This window comes from Grus americana, chromosome 5 (assembly GCF_028858705.1).
Source record: "Grus americana isolate bGruAme1 chromosome 5, bGruAme1.mat, whole genome shotgun sequence".
NCBI lineage: Eukaryota > Metazoa > Chordata > Aves > Gruiformes > Gruidae > Grus > Grus americana.
The window spans coordinates 23,990,505-24,006,917 of NC_072856.1; the positions used below are offsets into that span (position 1 = coordinate 23,990,505).

General features: G+C 34.6%; 1 protein-coding gene across 12 annotated transcripts in view; it reads right to left on the minus strand.

Annotated features, from left to right (window-relative positions):
- The window catches only part of LRRC4C (leucine rich repeat containing 4C), a 564,871-nt gene that overhangs the window by 63,205 nt on the left and 485,253 nt on the right, over nucleotides 1-16,413 (minus strand). The gene's annotated exons all lie outside the window — the stretch shown is intronic.

A 16,413-nucleotide genomic window follows, 5' to 3' on the forward strand; every position in this document is an offset into this window, starting at 1 on the left:
CAATTAGTCAATAATGTGATCGTCTAATCTTGCATATGAAAAACTTGCCTATTGGAAATGTCTGTATTTTTGCATGCTTAGCAGTAATAGGAAGGGGCATGTGTTACTGCTATGTTTTTGTAATGAGTAGCTTCATCATACAGGGTATAGTGGCAGAAATTAGGTCTTTCCCTGTCATTAGTGACAGTGAAACACAGATGCCTCTTGAGGGCAAGGTATGCCTTCCAGCATTGGAAACTTCCTTCATTCAGACCCTTACATGCACATTGTGGTAAAAATGGAAATTGGACAAAAGTTTAAAAATTAATTACTCTGCTAAATCATTTTCAAGTTATAGTCTGGATATACTGCACCAAATTCCTGCTACAGTCAATGAATAAATAAACATTAGAAATAATAATCATACATATAATTTCATAGCTTGGAAACACTGATAGGAACAAGATAAAAACCAGACCTTTTATTTCAAATATTTTAAAAACATTGCTCATTTACTAAAGAAAAATAAATTCTACTGTCTCTTGTTTATGACAAAAGATAATTGAGTAAATGGTGACTCCAGATAACCCATAAGTCACTGATTCAGTTTTTCAGAGACCTGCCTGCTTTCTATTCCTTTGGCCTCGGTTGCCTAGCAACCTCCACAGAGCTTTCTTAGTGTATACTAATTCTGGAGAGTTTTCATTTATATATTTATTTATGAGCATGTCTATAAGGAGGATACAGAAACAAAAAGCTGTTTGTTCCTTCCTTCTAACACCAGACTCCAAACATGTCACATCAGTGTCTCAGTGAAGGACACAGTGCTTGGTTTTGCAAAAAGAGGTGCCTATCTTTGAAATCACTTGGGAACTAAGCAAATCCCACTTTCCATGAGACAAAAAATGAGTCTCTGTAGAAAGCTCCTAATGTAATAGGCACTGATATTTCTTGCCCTCCCTGTTGATTTCATTCTTTGATAAGCTTTTTCAGCCTGAAATACTGGGTGTTTATATAAGGCTCCTGTTCTCCTGCAGCCTGGAGCTTTTACTTAACATGAAGACAGAGTTTGCGCTGCTGTACTGGGTCACCAGCAGTTTCTGCATCATGCAAGCACTGGAGGGAAATGGAGATGAAAACTGATCTCCTGCTGGGTCTGTGACTCAAAACAGGACAGTTTGGAAGTTATGGATGGGACTACTTATTATAATAAGTAGTTTGAAACTGGATATGGACTGTTGCTCCTTGAACCAGCCATCAGCTTTTTGTGGAAGAGCCTATTTTTTCAGGGTATTTTTTTCCTTTACTATTAAAAACTGAGGATGCTATAAAAACTATCCCTACGCTACATAAGAAAATACTCATCTTCTTGCAATTCTATTCAAACAGTACTTTGCAAATATTTCATGCCCTCATCAACACGGCCCTCTCCTCCAATCAGGGGGGAAAAAAAAGAAAAAAATAAGAAGGAAAAAAAGGGGAAAAAAAGAAAAAAAAAGAAGAAAAAAAAGAGAAAGACATGGTCAAAAATGTGTGCTGGAGAGCCTAGCAGGCTTTTCTGAATGATGTGGTAAAGGCATGTCAAGTGTTCATAGCTTGCGGTCTCATGGTGGTGATGTAGTTCTTGTGTCTCACTACTTCTGACTCCTGAACTCACATGGAAAAGTTTCCGTTTACTCCTGGATCAAACTGGAGCCTGAAACATAACAAACTGATGTCTCTTGGGACATAGCAATATGCCTTGATCATTCCATTACATTTCTTTCTGATTAAGTTGATCTGTAGTTGTATTTTGTCATTAAGGAACATACAGGGAATCTGTGACAGAACATGAACCTGAAGCAAGATCTCCTAACTTCTACTTTCTGTTTCTTACCAACAGAGATATATACATAAAGAGAAGGTTGTTTCAAACATGAAAACAGTTGCAGGATTATGGAAGCATTTGTAAATCTTGGTGTTTACATATCCTTAGGTATCAATATTCATTTACTCTAAATTTAATAGTATGAAATATATACTAAAAATGTCCTTAATATTGTAGCAGAAAACAAAAAATATATTGGATTGTATAGCAGTGTCCAAGGAAATAAAATATAAGCAACAACATGGATGATAGAAAATTATTCAAAAATAACCTGCTGGTTAAAAGAGCTTCATTTTTCAGAGGTACTTATGAAAATTGAAAACATCCATGGAAACTGAAATGTGCAAAATGATTCATTAAACAGGATGAAGGAAGTTACTGTGAGTAAACAGAGATCTGGGATTTCTTTTTCTATTTATGGACTCACTATAAACAATTTTCTAAGTTGCTTTACCGCTGTCATTCTACACAATGACATAAGCTTGTAGTGCCCAGCAAATCTCTCAATTTGTACTGAGAGTTATTGTAATACAAATAAATTCCAAGTATAATCCAAAATTAAGTAGTTTATTGAGAAGCAGTTTCCCCATACATACGTTCATTTTTCACAGAGTTTAAAGAAAAAAATTGAGTGTGTGGGGTTTACCTCCCTTACAAACTATGATCATGATTTCATATGCTTTTCAATGTAAAGCCAAACTTTCTGGAAATAAACCTAATGAAGAGTACCAGAAGCTTAAACTTACATGTCTGTTTTCTCAATTACTTTTGTGAGAAGTCTGTTTTTAATAAGTCCAAGAACATGTAAATAGGTAACAGTAGAGAAAGAATTTATTTAATGCATTTTTATAAAAAAATTATTATAACAGGCTTTCCTACAGAATTAATAAAATGGGAATTGTGCCAAAGCAGCTATCAAAGGAAATCATTTGGAAATGAGCAAACACTAGAGAAAATGAAGTATTTTGAGATATATGGAAAAATAAGTTGCAAGCAGTATCATCCTACATTTCAAAGACTATAATTAGGTACTAAATCTATTACATTTGCACTGGAAAAATCTCACCTGCCATGCACTTACACTTACAAAAGAACAGATATATGAAAAAGACTGATTTTTGCCATCTTCCTCCCTTCCTCTGTTCCTCAAAAGAAATGTAAAATGGCTTAGTTTTCTGAATATGGACTACAACAAAATGAAATGTTAAAAAGGTTTGAACAAAGGACGTTATGAGGAAAATGAAGTTTTAGTAGGAAAAATATGAAAGGAATATTATTGTTAATATAAAAGTATAATCTTTGCTTGAATAACTCACCAAGGAGAACTGCAAGAAATCTTTTGAAAACAATCAATAGTATTAATCCAATGCTCATCTCCTCATTTCAAATGCACTGATTTTACATCAGATTTATGCTAGTAACTGATCAAAATCTGGTCTAACATCTTCAAATATTTTCTAATTTTTTTTTTATGGTAATAAGTAACACAAATTCATTGAAGTTATAATCAGGCTTTAGTAATTGTTCTTAATGTAGTTATTTTTTATAGATTGCAAAGGGTTGAAAAAAGCTTCAGTAAAAGGAAAACTTATTAAAGAAAAAAAAAAAACCACAACAAAAACACAGTAGCATGTGCTACCATGATGACATAGTAAATAAAATAAATAAGTAGAAGAGAACACACAGCTACACAGTTCCTGCTTTTTTTAATAAATATCACTAACAGGGTAGTATTCTACTGCCAAAAGAAAGGTTATTATTTCAGATACTCTATTACTATGTCTGGCCCTGAGCTGCCATTCCAGAAGAGCACAGGTTTCTTGTAGATCTTATGTCTTATCTGCCCGCTCCTGTGGAAGTCTTAGATACCCTAGGTCTTGTGAAGTAGCATGAGACGCTTTCATTTATGAATCTGAATCACTTGCAAGCTGTTTTAGCAAAAATGTGTAGAAGTGCTGGGTATTTACACATTAGGTAACAAGCACGGGTAAAGTTAATAAAACAGGAAAATCACAGTGTGCTATATTCACATAAGACTTTCAACAGTCCCAGAGGGAACAGAGAGAAAATGCTGCTCCAGACAGTTTCCTAAACAAAGATATCTTTATACAAATTCTGTACTACCAATAAATATGAAGAAGTTAAGCTAAATCTCACCTCTGAATAAATGCTGACTCACTGTGCAGTAAAACTAGCTGCTGGTTTTTTCTTGGTGATTTATTAAGGCATTCTTGCCAGTTTTCATTCCCTTCAGTTGCTGACATATTCTGCTATTTCAGAGGTCTATTTTATCTTATATGCTTATCAGAATAGAACTTTTTTACAGTAAGGAATTAGCCAAACCTCTATAAACCTAGATCATTTATTGCAAGGTCGTAACTACAGTTTTTCCTGATCTTTTAGCTTAGTGAAATCCTGAGCAAGGATTATTCTTCTGCATGAGACCTATAATTTCTGTGTATACTACACTTCTCATTTTTCTTCTTTCAAGAATGCCAGAGGGAAACAAAACAAAGAATACTTGCATGTCTGGTATGCTAATACTTTTATACTTCTACATTTGAGTTAAGCAGATGGAGATTAGGTAATTCTGCATGGTTATCTCTCCAAAACAAGTTGAGGTGAGGTAAGATAATTCCAAAATCATATTTACAGCTTTTCTATGTCATCTGCTACAGCAAAGAAATTCATTCATATACTTATATTATTGATTGGAAATGTTTTTGTACATCTAATCAATAAATGAGTTAATCCGTGTTGAACCAATCCTCTAGACTATTTGTCTTATTCAGCCTAACTAATACAAAGCTGTGAGTGATTCATTTCAGAGCAACAGTACAGTGTGAAAAACAGACCTACTGTCTTTTTAATGTGAATGTCTCTGTGTGTGTTTATAAACATAAAATGTCATTAAAAATATTTCCCCCTGCCAATATTCACCTCATTTTATGATCAGTTCTACTGACTACTATTAATAGTCTCCAGATACTTGTCTGACAAATGGTTGTTTAATTTATTTTTTACTATGAAGGATTTGACCTGGTTTGTTCATCTCTAAATACACATTTTTGTGCTGTAGACACAAATACGCATTTGTGTTAGCTTTCATCCCTGCTGTGTTTGTACAACACGTTCAACATCCACAAATAGAAAGAAGAGAGATTGAAGTGAAGAACATTTGATAGCGTTGCCTAGCATTTTGAATACAGCAAAATAAATAAATTAGTGCCAACTTCAACAACTTCTAAATTCATTGTGGCTGAAATGAAAGAGATTGGGCCAGAGGGAAAAAAGTGAATCTTAGGTGAAAAAACAACTCATGTTGTCTACAGGTCAACAGGACAAGTGCTACTGAATTCTACTGAACTCTTAGTTTTAGACTTAGATTTTCCCTCCCTACTAGGGTATCTAATACAGTTTCAGCTTAGCAATATTTATAAGGAATTTTGCCATGCCATGCCATAATATAAGATCACCAAAGGAGCAGGCAAGGATCATTATCTCTACAAAAAAGGAAGATGACAGTCTTAAAGGACTGAGAGCCACAGAAAAATTCAGAAAGCTATTCTGAGTTCCAGAGCTCTGTCTTAATCATAGAAACACACAAGTTCATTTTTGTGAAAAGTATCTAAAAAAGTTGGGTTTTCTTTTCAAAACAAAAATGAAAATTCTGTTGATAGTTATATTAATAATAATTATTAATAATTATTACCATAAAGTTAATTATTCCTACTTTCTATGAAATACTATTCCTCTGCTGGTTCATATGTTACTTATCATTTTAGAAGTCTATTACCTACTTAATGCTCAGTTCCTAGAGTTTTCAGTCATTAATTCTAAGTGAATTTATGAAAATCAGTTTCAGAAATGAAGCATGGAAGCCAACAGGTTGAAAGGAGCTACAGGATGCCCCTACTCACTAGTTCATGTGGACACTTCCTAGTCATAATGCATTTCCCGAGTCAGAGCGTTTCCAAATACAGAGAGTTTCAAATATACTAATAATGCAAAAGACCTACCCCATTATTTAACCTATTTTTTTACCCTTTGTACCCTCAGAATATTGTAAAAGAAGGTAACATCACTTGCTGGTGTTACATATGGGAAAAAATTTCTTCCCTGAGGTATCAAAAAGAAAGATTTTCCAAGATGCTTGCTTTTTAGCTGATGGATTTCCTTCAAAAGAATACAAAGAATATGATTTGTCTTATACTAATGAAGAAAATTATTTTTCTTATACTATATGTGTATAGCTACACATCATTGTTATACCTGTGAGAATTATTCCAGGAAAGGAAAGTCTTCTCGGAAATTCACAAGATTACATAGTCAAAGCAAGGAGATAGTGACAAACTGCATCCAATAGGTATTGCAGAGAAGTAACTAAATATTCATGCTTTTGCTAACTCAAAATAAACAGTGGAGCTCTCTTTATCAAGAATACTGTTTAACTTATTGAATCATTTGGCCATCCAGGGATTATATGATAATCATTTTTCTGGACAAAAGACTCATTATGAAATTAACCGGAGAAGCAAACTACAACTCAGTTATACTCTGGAAGTAAATACAGCTTCACTTATCTGGTGGAAATACTGCATCTCTTGAGTAATTCCAGTTCCACCCAACAGAAGGACTGATATTCATATACATCTCATTATAAAACACACACTTACGCAGTCATTATGATGATTATGAATTCTTGCTAAATTGATCATATTATTGCCATAGAGCAACCCATAAAATAGTTTATTTTTAAGACATTATGCATATTGGCCAGCAGTCATGCATGAAGCATATTGTTTTCTGAATTTGTAAATTTGTGGTGAAATACACATTTTATGAAGAATACTAATGAAGCGCTAGAATATCAATCTCAGATAACAAAATCCTCAGATATTGGTTTTGAATAAGATCTGTATTGGGACTAATAGAACTAAAATCCCATTTTCAACCTATAGCAATTTACCACACTATCAACACATCTTCATATATGATACAAAAAATGCTCTCTCCTCATGAAATGTGCACAATGTTGAACTCATAGATCATATAAAGGTATATATGACTTGGATTTCAAATGGGGGTTTATATACTATTTGTTAAACCAGAGCTTGTTGTCTTTTTCTAATAAACAAGCAGGTAAGAAAATACAGGAGTGTGCTAAATAAAAGCACTGATAAGAACGTCAACAGTGTGTCACCAGCTATTTGCATTTATTACATCTAAACTAATTTCTAAGTTTATATGAAAAGAAGTGAATATAAGGTGGAGACTGACAAGCAGGGACTGATGCATAACTGATATTCCCTGCAACATACTGAAATCACTGAAGCTTGTGCTACTGGGAAGTGCAATGCACTGTTTCCTGCAAAAGAACAGGGAACAAACCTGAAATTGTTATTGAAAACTGAAAAAAAAAAACCCCAACCCAAAACCACAAAACAATCAGTGTAAAGCCATTACAGATTAAAGGTCAAAAGATTTTCATTGAGTGCTATAGCAACAGTGTACTCTACTAGTATACAGTAAAGCAGTTAAAATGTCAGTTGCTTTCCTGTCTGTATATTATTCATAAAATAATGACCTGTTTCCATGATAATAATGATGTTTTCAATAATTTTCCAAAAAGAAATATAACTACAAATAATGAAAACCTATACATTGGCAGATGGATTATGTGTGACTGTCAGATAGGTCACATAGCACAATGTTGGTGGTTTAGAATGGATGATCCAGGTTTAACAGATGGAAGCAGGACAGAAAAATCTTTGAACATCTTTGGGAAAAGAAACTGAGGCTTTAGACCTGGAAAGTACATCAAAGTCCTTTTTTTTTCCTCTAAAAATGACGTGATTTGGAAATTACATCTAATTTAAAATTAGTTCTATTCTCTCAGACGAGTGAAAAGGGAATAGTTTCCACATTTCTAGCAAGGACGTTGGCTTTCTGCCTGTTATAGTGAATACAATGTTGTGAAAAATGCTATCAGTTCCAGCTCAACACCCGTTTTCCAAAATTGCCAAAACCAGATTCATGCAACAGAAGTATGGACACAAGCATAATGAAACAAACTGATAGAAAATGGCACAAACATAACCAAAGGCAGAGCTGACATTTTTGAAAATACTATCTTCACTATCTGCCCAGCTTAATGATGACTCATTAAGATATATAGGCACAACTTGTAAATTTTTCTCTCCAGAAAAATGCAGTGCCCTAAAATATAGGCATTTTCAGATTGTAAATTTGGAATCAAGTAAATTTAGCATCTAGTAGACCTTATAAAGACTCATAGCAGACTTAGACATTGCAAGCCAGTTATCTGGTTAAGCCCATTTGAAACTTTTGCAAGCAGAATTTTACCATCTGGAATATTAATTTATATCATCTGTGAATGACAGCTGTACCTGAATTATCTCTACATTAATGCCCCCTTTTATGATTGCAAATGAAGAACTGCAATACTTGCAGGAAAGTTCTAATTTTTTCTTCTTATTTTTATTCTACACTTATATTTAGTCTGCTTTTTTAGATCCAGTGCAATGCATGTGTAATAATCCATGAAAATTCTGTTCAAGATAATTAAAAGTCTGAGGTACCCACACATCCTAGGGAGCAAAGTTGGTTATTTAAATGACCAGGAGTGAAAGCATTCTTCTTTTGCATATAATCTAGCAGTTAAGAGTATTTACAAGGACGTAGGGAAACAGTTCAATTCCTGCATCAGCTTGATGGCTTGAACTTCAGCTCTTCCAGAAAAGAAGTCTATTTGCTAGACTTCATGGGCCTGAAGCAGATCCACATTTGCTAGCTATGTACAACTTCTGGGGCTAGAATGAAAAGAAGCACAGAAGTCGGCTATCTGGCTTTGCAAAGATAGTAGTGGGTTCTAAATCCTTTATCTGAGATTAATATTTTTGTAATCAGACCATATAAAAGGCACAAACCCTTCAAAATCAGTAAGATGAAGCTGGTCTGGAAATCAGTTTTGGTCTTTACAGTCTATGTTAGATGTTGTTCATGAGAGTATTTCAAAGACCTGAAAGTATCTATGGATACCAGATATAATATATTGATTAGTATCCTGGAATATACCCCAGAAAACAATAGTTATGTTCTACTTAACAGCATACTTAAAGCATGAACACCTTTCAAACAGAGCTCAATAATAGATTAAAGCTCAATTAAACCTACAGTAGACAAAATCCCTGCTTTTTATTCTTGGTTGCTATGTCATACTTTGAGAAGGATGAAGAGAAGACCTCACTGAGCTCTACCATATCTTCAGTGTTTTTATCCTTCTGAAAAGACTGTAATAAATATTACACAAATGATTATAGGCTATAAGCTTCATCACTGTTGTGTTTTAACCTGGCCGACAGCTAAACACCACACAGGCATTCTCTCACTCCCCCTGCCAGTGAAATGGGGGAGAGAATTGGGAAAAAATAAAATAAAATTTGTGGGTTGAGATAAAGACAGTTTAATAGGACAGAAAAGGATGATAATAATAATAATAATAATAATATATACAAAACAAGTGATGCACAATGCAATTGCTCACCACTCACCAATCAATGCCCAGCCAGTTCCTGAGCAGTGACCCCCACAATCAGCTTTCCCCCTAGTTTATGTACAGAGCATGATGTCATATGGTATAGAATATCCCTTTGGCCAGTTTGGGTCAACTGTTCTGGTTGTGTTCCCTCCCAGCTTCTTGTGCACCCCCAGCCTCCTTGCTGGCAGGGCAGAAAGAGAGGCTGAAAATTCCTTGACTTGGTGTAAGCATTGCTTAGCAACAACTGAAACATCAGTGTGTTATCAACATTATTCTCATCCTAAATCCAAAGCACAGCACTATACCAGCTACTAGGAAGAAAATTAACTCTATCCCAGCCAAAACCAGGACTATCATATTTTCAATTTCTGTCTGAACTTTCATTACATTTCCTAGGAAATGTTATTTTTATCCAAGATTAGGGAAAGTAAAAAAGAAAGAAAAAATAATCACACCTTGTGTCACTGCAGTTGTACAGGACTATACGGTACAGGAACCCACGGGGCTATCTCTCCACGGAGCAGGCAATTGTGCTGTAGACCTGCTTAACTTGTCTGGCAGCAATGAACACAGGATCAGGGGACAGAGTTCAGAACACACAATATAAAATAATATCTGGACTATATTTTACTCTGTATTCAGTAATATATGGAAATCCACAATAGCTATACTGAAGTCTTTAGTGCAAAGAATAAGAATATAGAATGCTTCTAGGACCAACAAGTTATGGAGTTTTCCAAACCATTCAAACAACTAATTCAAATGACAATCTACATGCAGTAAAATTTCAGCAAGGTATCAAAGTATTAAAGAAGGAATTTGAAACATCTTCATGATTTTGCTGTAAAAAAATCTATAAACTTAAAACCAAAAAACGCCGTGATTTTCCTCCTTTCTTCAAATGCTCTCCAGAAATAGAATTTATTCCTTGGCTGAGATCCTATATAATGAGGACAAGTTTCAACTTGACAAGCAGATTTTTGCACCCAAGCAATTAAAACCCCTGAAAAACCACAAACCAAACAAATTATGCTGCTATAAGATTTCAGAAATGGAAGTTCAGAGAAAATCATGTTTGTGACACATTTTTGTCTAAGATTGGATTTAGTCGTTAAGAGAACTGTTAAATTCTCTCAGGAAGAATTACAGACCTCTTCAGATCATTCTCCACATTTTTCCTGATACATTTCCCCCAACCTGTGACTTAGAATTCACAAATGGTGTGTTACAGCAACTGAGCTCCTGACATAATTAAGTAGAGGTGAAAACTCATATTCTGCTGACTTGTTAGTTGAGAGAGTAGCTGGAATACTTGAAACACATATCCCTAAACAACCACACAATCCCAATTTTAAATGACATTCAGGATTTTTTTGTTGTTGTTGCTGCCAAGAAGTTTAACACAATTTGTGAAAGCTTTGAAATGGCAATGTTGCCTTTTTAGTCATAGTTACTTATTAGAAAATCAACATTAAGCTAAGTAAAGAAAATGAACATATAGTTCTGGAAACCAGCTCAAGAATGAGATAGAAACTTTCAATCCCCTTAATTTCCATGCTAAAAGAATAACCAGTGCAGAAAAAGAATACCTCATTTACAAACATTCATTCTGTTCTTTGCTTGTCAGCTAAGGTAGTCAAGAGAAATGTCATTATACAAAACTGATGTTTGCTCTAGTAGCAAAGGGAATGAGAACAGAACATTTTATAAACACCTCCAAGGAACTGATAAGGGATGACTGTAGTTATCTGCATGAGGGGCATAGACAAGAAGCTTCTCACCCATTGCTAATGCCATAAGCTATCCCATCACTCCATCTATAGTGACAGTCATAGGAAAATAGTTTGGGGCTAAAACTTTTGTGTGTGTGTGTGTGTACATATGCCATACTCCACATACTTTCAAAACATGCTGTATTGAGAGTTTCTTCCTCCTAAATATATGCTGTAAAATAGTTTCTAAGGAACTAGTAAATTAATTTATATATTCATAATTCAATTGATTCCTGACTGCATACTTCTTTCAAAGGCTCAGAGTTGATAGTACCTAGAAAATTTATTTTACTTTAGGTGAAAGAGTTCTCTGGTTTTGTAAAAGGAGGATACAAGTTCTACACTGTATCTTCCTTGAGTTCCAGATGATCACAGACAGCAGCACACTGATCAACGTAACTTTCCTGAGTAGTCACAAGTATGCTAAAAAAATACAGCATAACTGGACTGTTACCTCAATTGACTTTTTCTATGTGTGAATGACATTTTCAGAAATGAAATAATTATTGAGCTAGTCCATGGGCTTATTGATTTTTTGTATCACAGATACAGGTAATGGTTCCTGTTCCCACCATAAGAAATATGCATAGCACAGAAAGATTTTGCTGTACTGCAGCCATGGCAGGGTTATTTAAGCAAATGAAAATGTCTCCTTAAGAGCTGCTTTCTTTCTGTGCTCATTCACATCAGATAGAAATAGAGCTAATGCTATGGTCTTATGAGTGCTTTATGCATTCTGACAAACCAAACAAGGTTTGTCAGGAGAGGCTCTAGGCAGCATGGAACTGCTGCAATTTTACATCTCATTGATTACCACAATGGGAATTGAAAACAGTTCTCTGCTTTCCACATGATATCAAAAACACTGTTGCAGACATTAGAAAAAAATGCAGGTCCTCTGGTAGAAAGAAAATGAGGAGAAACAACTTTATGCAGTATTGTTTCCTCATGAATTTGAGTCAGGCTCATCTGACCTTTATGAAGGCTAATAATAAAGTGATAAGGTGACACACAGTAAAGCATGTCATTCTGTGAGTAGTTCTGCAATAGGTTACATGGAACAAAAGGGCAGTTCAATGCCCTGAGGTTTTGGGGATATGCTTATTTTGTGTTAAGTGCATCCTGTATACTGCTGACATTACATAGAGTATGTGGGAATGCACATGTCACAACAAACAATATTAAAAGAACAAGGACCTAAAAAAGCTGGTAAGAAAATTAAGATTTGTTATTACTGTCACATCACCTCAGTCATGGAAAGGTTTGGTTTTCTGGAGAGGTTTTCTAAGAAATGTTCAGAGAACTAATTATTTTCATTGCTATTATACAAAAATCTCAAGTCTTTCCTCTTCCCACATCTTCAGTAACCTGTTTTTGCTGGATACAGCAGTCCCCATCCACAGAATGGATTACCATTTTACGAGGGATGGACTCACATTCTAAGCGCAGCAAAACAACCCCAAAACCACACAGAATAATTTATAGTGACAGCAGTAGAAGTCTGTTAAACTCAGAGATTGCAAATGACATATGTAATACCATGCTCTAAGCAAGCTGTGATAGTCACTAACCCTTTGAGGTGCTCAGCAACATTCAGCAATATTCAGGGGGAAGAGAAGATTTTCAGTACTCTACAGAACTAAATTCCTAATAAAAGTGTTTATTGAGGATTAATCCTAGCAGTCATCAATGCTCCCTAATATGAGGTAGACGAAAGCATACTTAGTACAAAAGAAGAGCAAGTCCTTAGCTATTTACTGCAATCACAGTGTCAAAACCAACTTAATTTAAAAAGGAAATCTCTGTATTAAAAATAATGTCAGTTTTATAGAACTTCCAGTGCATTGGTCACCAAACTGTGGGTCAGAAGAACAAAGTTCTGAATTTCATCATACCTTTCTGATATTTTAACTATAGTATTATATTCATATATGAATACCTATACCAATTCTATACATGTACATCCAATTCAGATACATTTTCAACACATATACCATATAAGGAACTCTTAGTATAACAGGCAAACATAATCAATGGAGTTTGAAACAATACAAAAATTGAAAACCAAGTTTCAGCAAGTTAATGGCATCTCTGATACTCCTGCCAGGAATATCTAGTCACAGGAAGTTGGATACAAAAATTAAACACAAGCACTCCCAGTGAATCCCATTAGAATATATTGGGATCTATGTATCAGGTAAAACTAGTCTTGCATGACAAAGAAACATGCCAATGAAAAAAAGAAACAAAATTCAAATGACACTCAAATACTACCAAGCAGCCAATAAGAACTAAGCTATTGGATAGGTGAGGGTAACTGGTAGTTTGATCAGTAGCAGAATAGAAATCTAGGAAAAGAAATCTTCCACCCCAAAGGCAGCTTTTGAGAATTTACAAGCATCTGTTCCCTAACTGAGAATGGTATGATAAAAGCAACAGTCCACTTAGAAATGCGGTAAGTAATATGATCCATCATCTTAAGGACAGAAAAATGCAAGAATAAGTTTGGGTATAAAATATCCTCTTGGATTTCTTGATCCTGTGATATAAAGCAAGATAAAGACAAGCAAGTAAGGCCCAGAGAAATACAGTGATGGGCCAAGCCTTCTGATTCCAGTTGAAAAAACAATTTGCTAAAGTTAAGAACAAAAGTAATCTGCTAGCCAAAACCAGCAAACATTTACTTCTGTAATAATAAGAATCTCATTCACAATAGATGGTGTGGTGTGTGCAATGGCATCTGTGACAACCTTTCTCACGCATTGGTTATTCGTCTGCTGGAGAGGCACTAATTCCAACTGTAACACTAATGGAATAATTATCAACCTTGAGTGAGATATATATATATATATATAATGTTAGTAACCTATCACCTACTACTTCATGCAGTAACGTTGCTTTGTAAAACATAGCCCATTATAAACTTATTGCAATACCGATCACATAAAAAATGCTTTTATATGATTATTTTTGTACATGGCATATATGTATATAAATTAAACCTTATAATATCAACATGAAGTTAAATTTATGAGAAACAGAATATTTAAAAGGAAAAAAAAAGAAACAAAAGTATTTTTTTTTATTTCAATTAATTATGATAGTTTCTAACAGCAACAATGAGTTTTAGATTCATCTTCTTCGGTGTAACAACTGGCCAAATATACTTATGGCTTCAACAGTTCCAGATGGTCATCAGCTGCCATGAAATGCCTGACCTGATGATAATAGTCACTGTGAGTTCCATAAAGAAAACAGTGAAATCTGGACAATAATAATTTCATTAATATAGTGCTTACACAGAGCAGTGTATTGGAATATCACAGAATCACAGAATGGCTGGGGTTGGAAGGGAGCTCTGCAGGTCATCTGGTTCAAACCCCTGCTCGCGCCCCCAGCTTGAGTGGCCCCCAGCCCTGCACTTGTGCCCGGGGTTGTTCCACCCCAGGTGCAGGACTTTCCACTTCTCCATGTTGAACTTCATGAGGTTCCTGTCAGCCCATTTCTCCAGCCTTTCAAGGTCCCTCTGGATGGCAGCACAACACTCTGAATATGCATACATAACATATTCTTGAGTCACTTGTTTAATACACTGCTAATTTTGTTTCTTCTCTTATTTGTCTGTGAAAAAGTAGAAATATTAATGCTTTGTCCTTCTTCTTTTGCAATTTACCGGACAGATAATATATACATTATGTGATTTTTTTAGCAGAGACAATTTGTTGTTTCTTTCTGGAAAGTATCTATCATATTACAGATACTGCTACAAGCAAAAACCACTGCAGCTTAGGTCTGTTAATCTCACAATGAATATTCTTCATCCAAACACATAAAATCATGATTATGTAAAAAAAAAAAAAAAGTTATATACTAAATGAAATATCTATAATCGTAACTTAGTGCTATACTGCAAGTCTAGGGGTCTAAAGGGATGAATTGCAGGGTTGATTTGTTTCTTTTGGTTGGTTGGTTGGTAATTTTTAAAAAAGAAAGTAACTAAGGCACTTTTTTTTACTTCTGATTTTGGGTACTCAGTAATGGAACTGAGTTTGGCCTGAACTTCAGGGTCACTGAACTCCCAGTGAGTTCAAAGTTAAGTATTATAAGAATTTTGTAAATTCAGACTTTGCAGGAATTTAAACTTGGTTAACTTGTAAACCAACACACCCAACACACACCATTAAAAAGTGTAGGGAAATCCACTTCTTTAGAAAAGGATTACATATTTTTAACCAACTTCTAAGAAGTTGCATGATCATAATTAGTGAACATCTAGAAAATATTTCATAAATGGAATTCTACAGAACTGCTAAGTTTTATTATGCTGTTACCCAGATTATTTTGTATTTAAATTAATCAAAATTAAATAAAGCAGATATGAAACTAAATAACTTTAAAACTTTTAAATAAGTATGCAATCCTAATACAGATATACTGAATCTCATTCAGTAAGTGCTGCATTAATGGCAGTCTCACTGAGAAGAAACTGCATAGAAGAGTGTTTTAAAGCTAATTGACAAAAATACAGATTTCTCTCAGATTCAGTGACTTTTTGCCTTCAGGGCAGAGGGAGGTCAAATAACTGTCCGTTGCCCCTGCTCTTTTCCTCTGACAAGAAATGATTGCTTCTGAGGAGGAGACACTGTCAGTCACCACAGCCTTGATCATGTGTATTTCTTGCACCTGAAGGAATATTAGATTCAAAGCAATATTGGATGACCAAGACATTTTACCAGTATACTTCACACTAACCTAGTCCATCATCTTCACCACGTATCCTACATGAGTCTCATGCAATCATGGGTGCAAAATCACCCTAAGTCTAGCAATCTTGTAACCAAAATGATAGTGACAAACAGGGTATTTAGAGATGGAAGAGTGATTAGAATAACTTATTTTATAAAGACAGATTAGTCCAACATGGCTAAATAAAAGGATGTGATTTTATGACTATCTGAAGACTGCAGATCTTGAGGAAGAAAATCTTTATTTAGCATGATACAAGGAGAATGAAACTCCAAGAAAGTAACAATAGTATAAAATGAAGGCAATAAGCTGAATATTAGCAAAACATTTCATGAGACTGAAATCTATCCAACAGAGACATAATTCTGAAAGGTGAGAACATTTGGAAATAGAGTAGACAAAGCATGAGACAGTAAGAAACAATTGTATACTGATCACACAGAAGCTAAATCATCTATATTTGCCTTTTTTTGACTTTGATATTACTT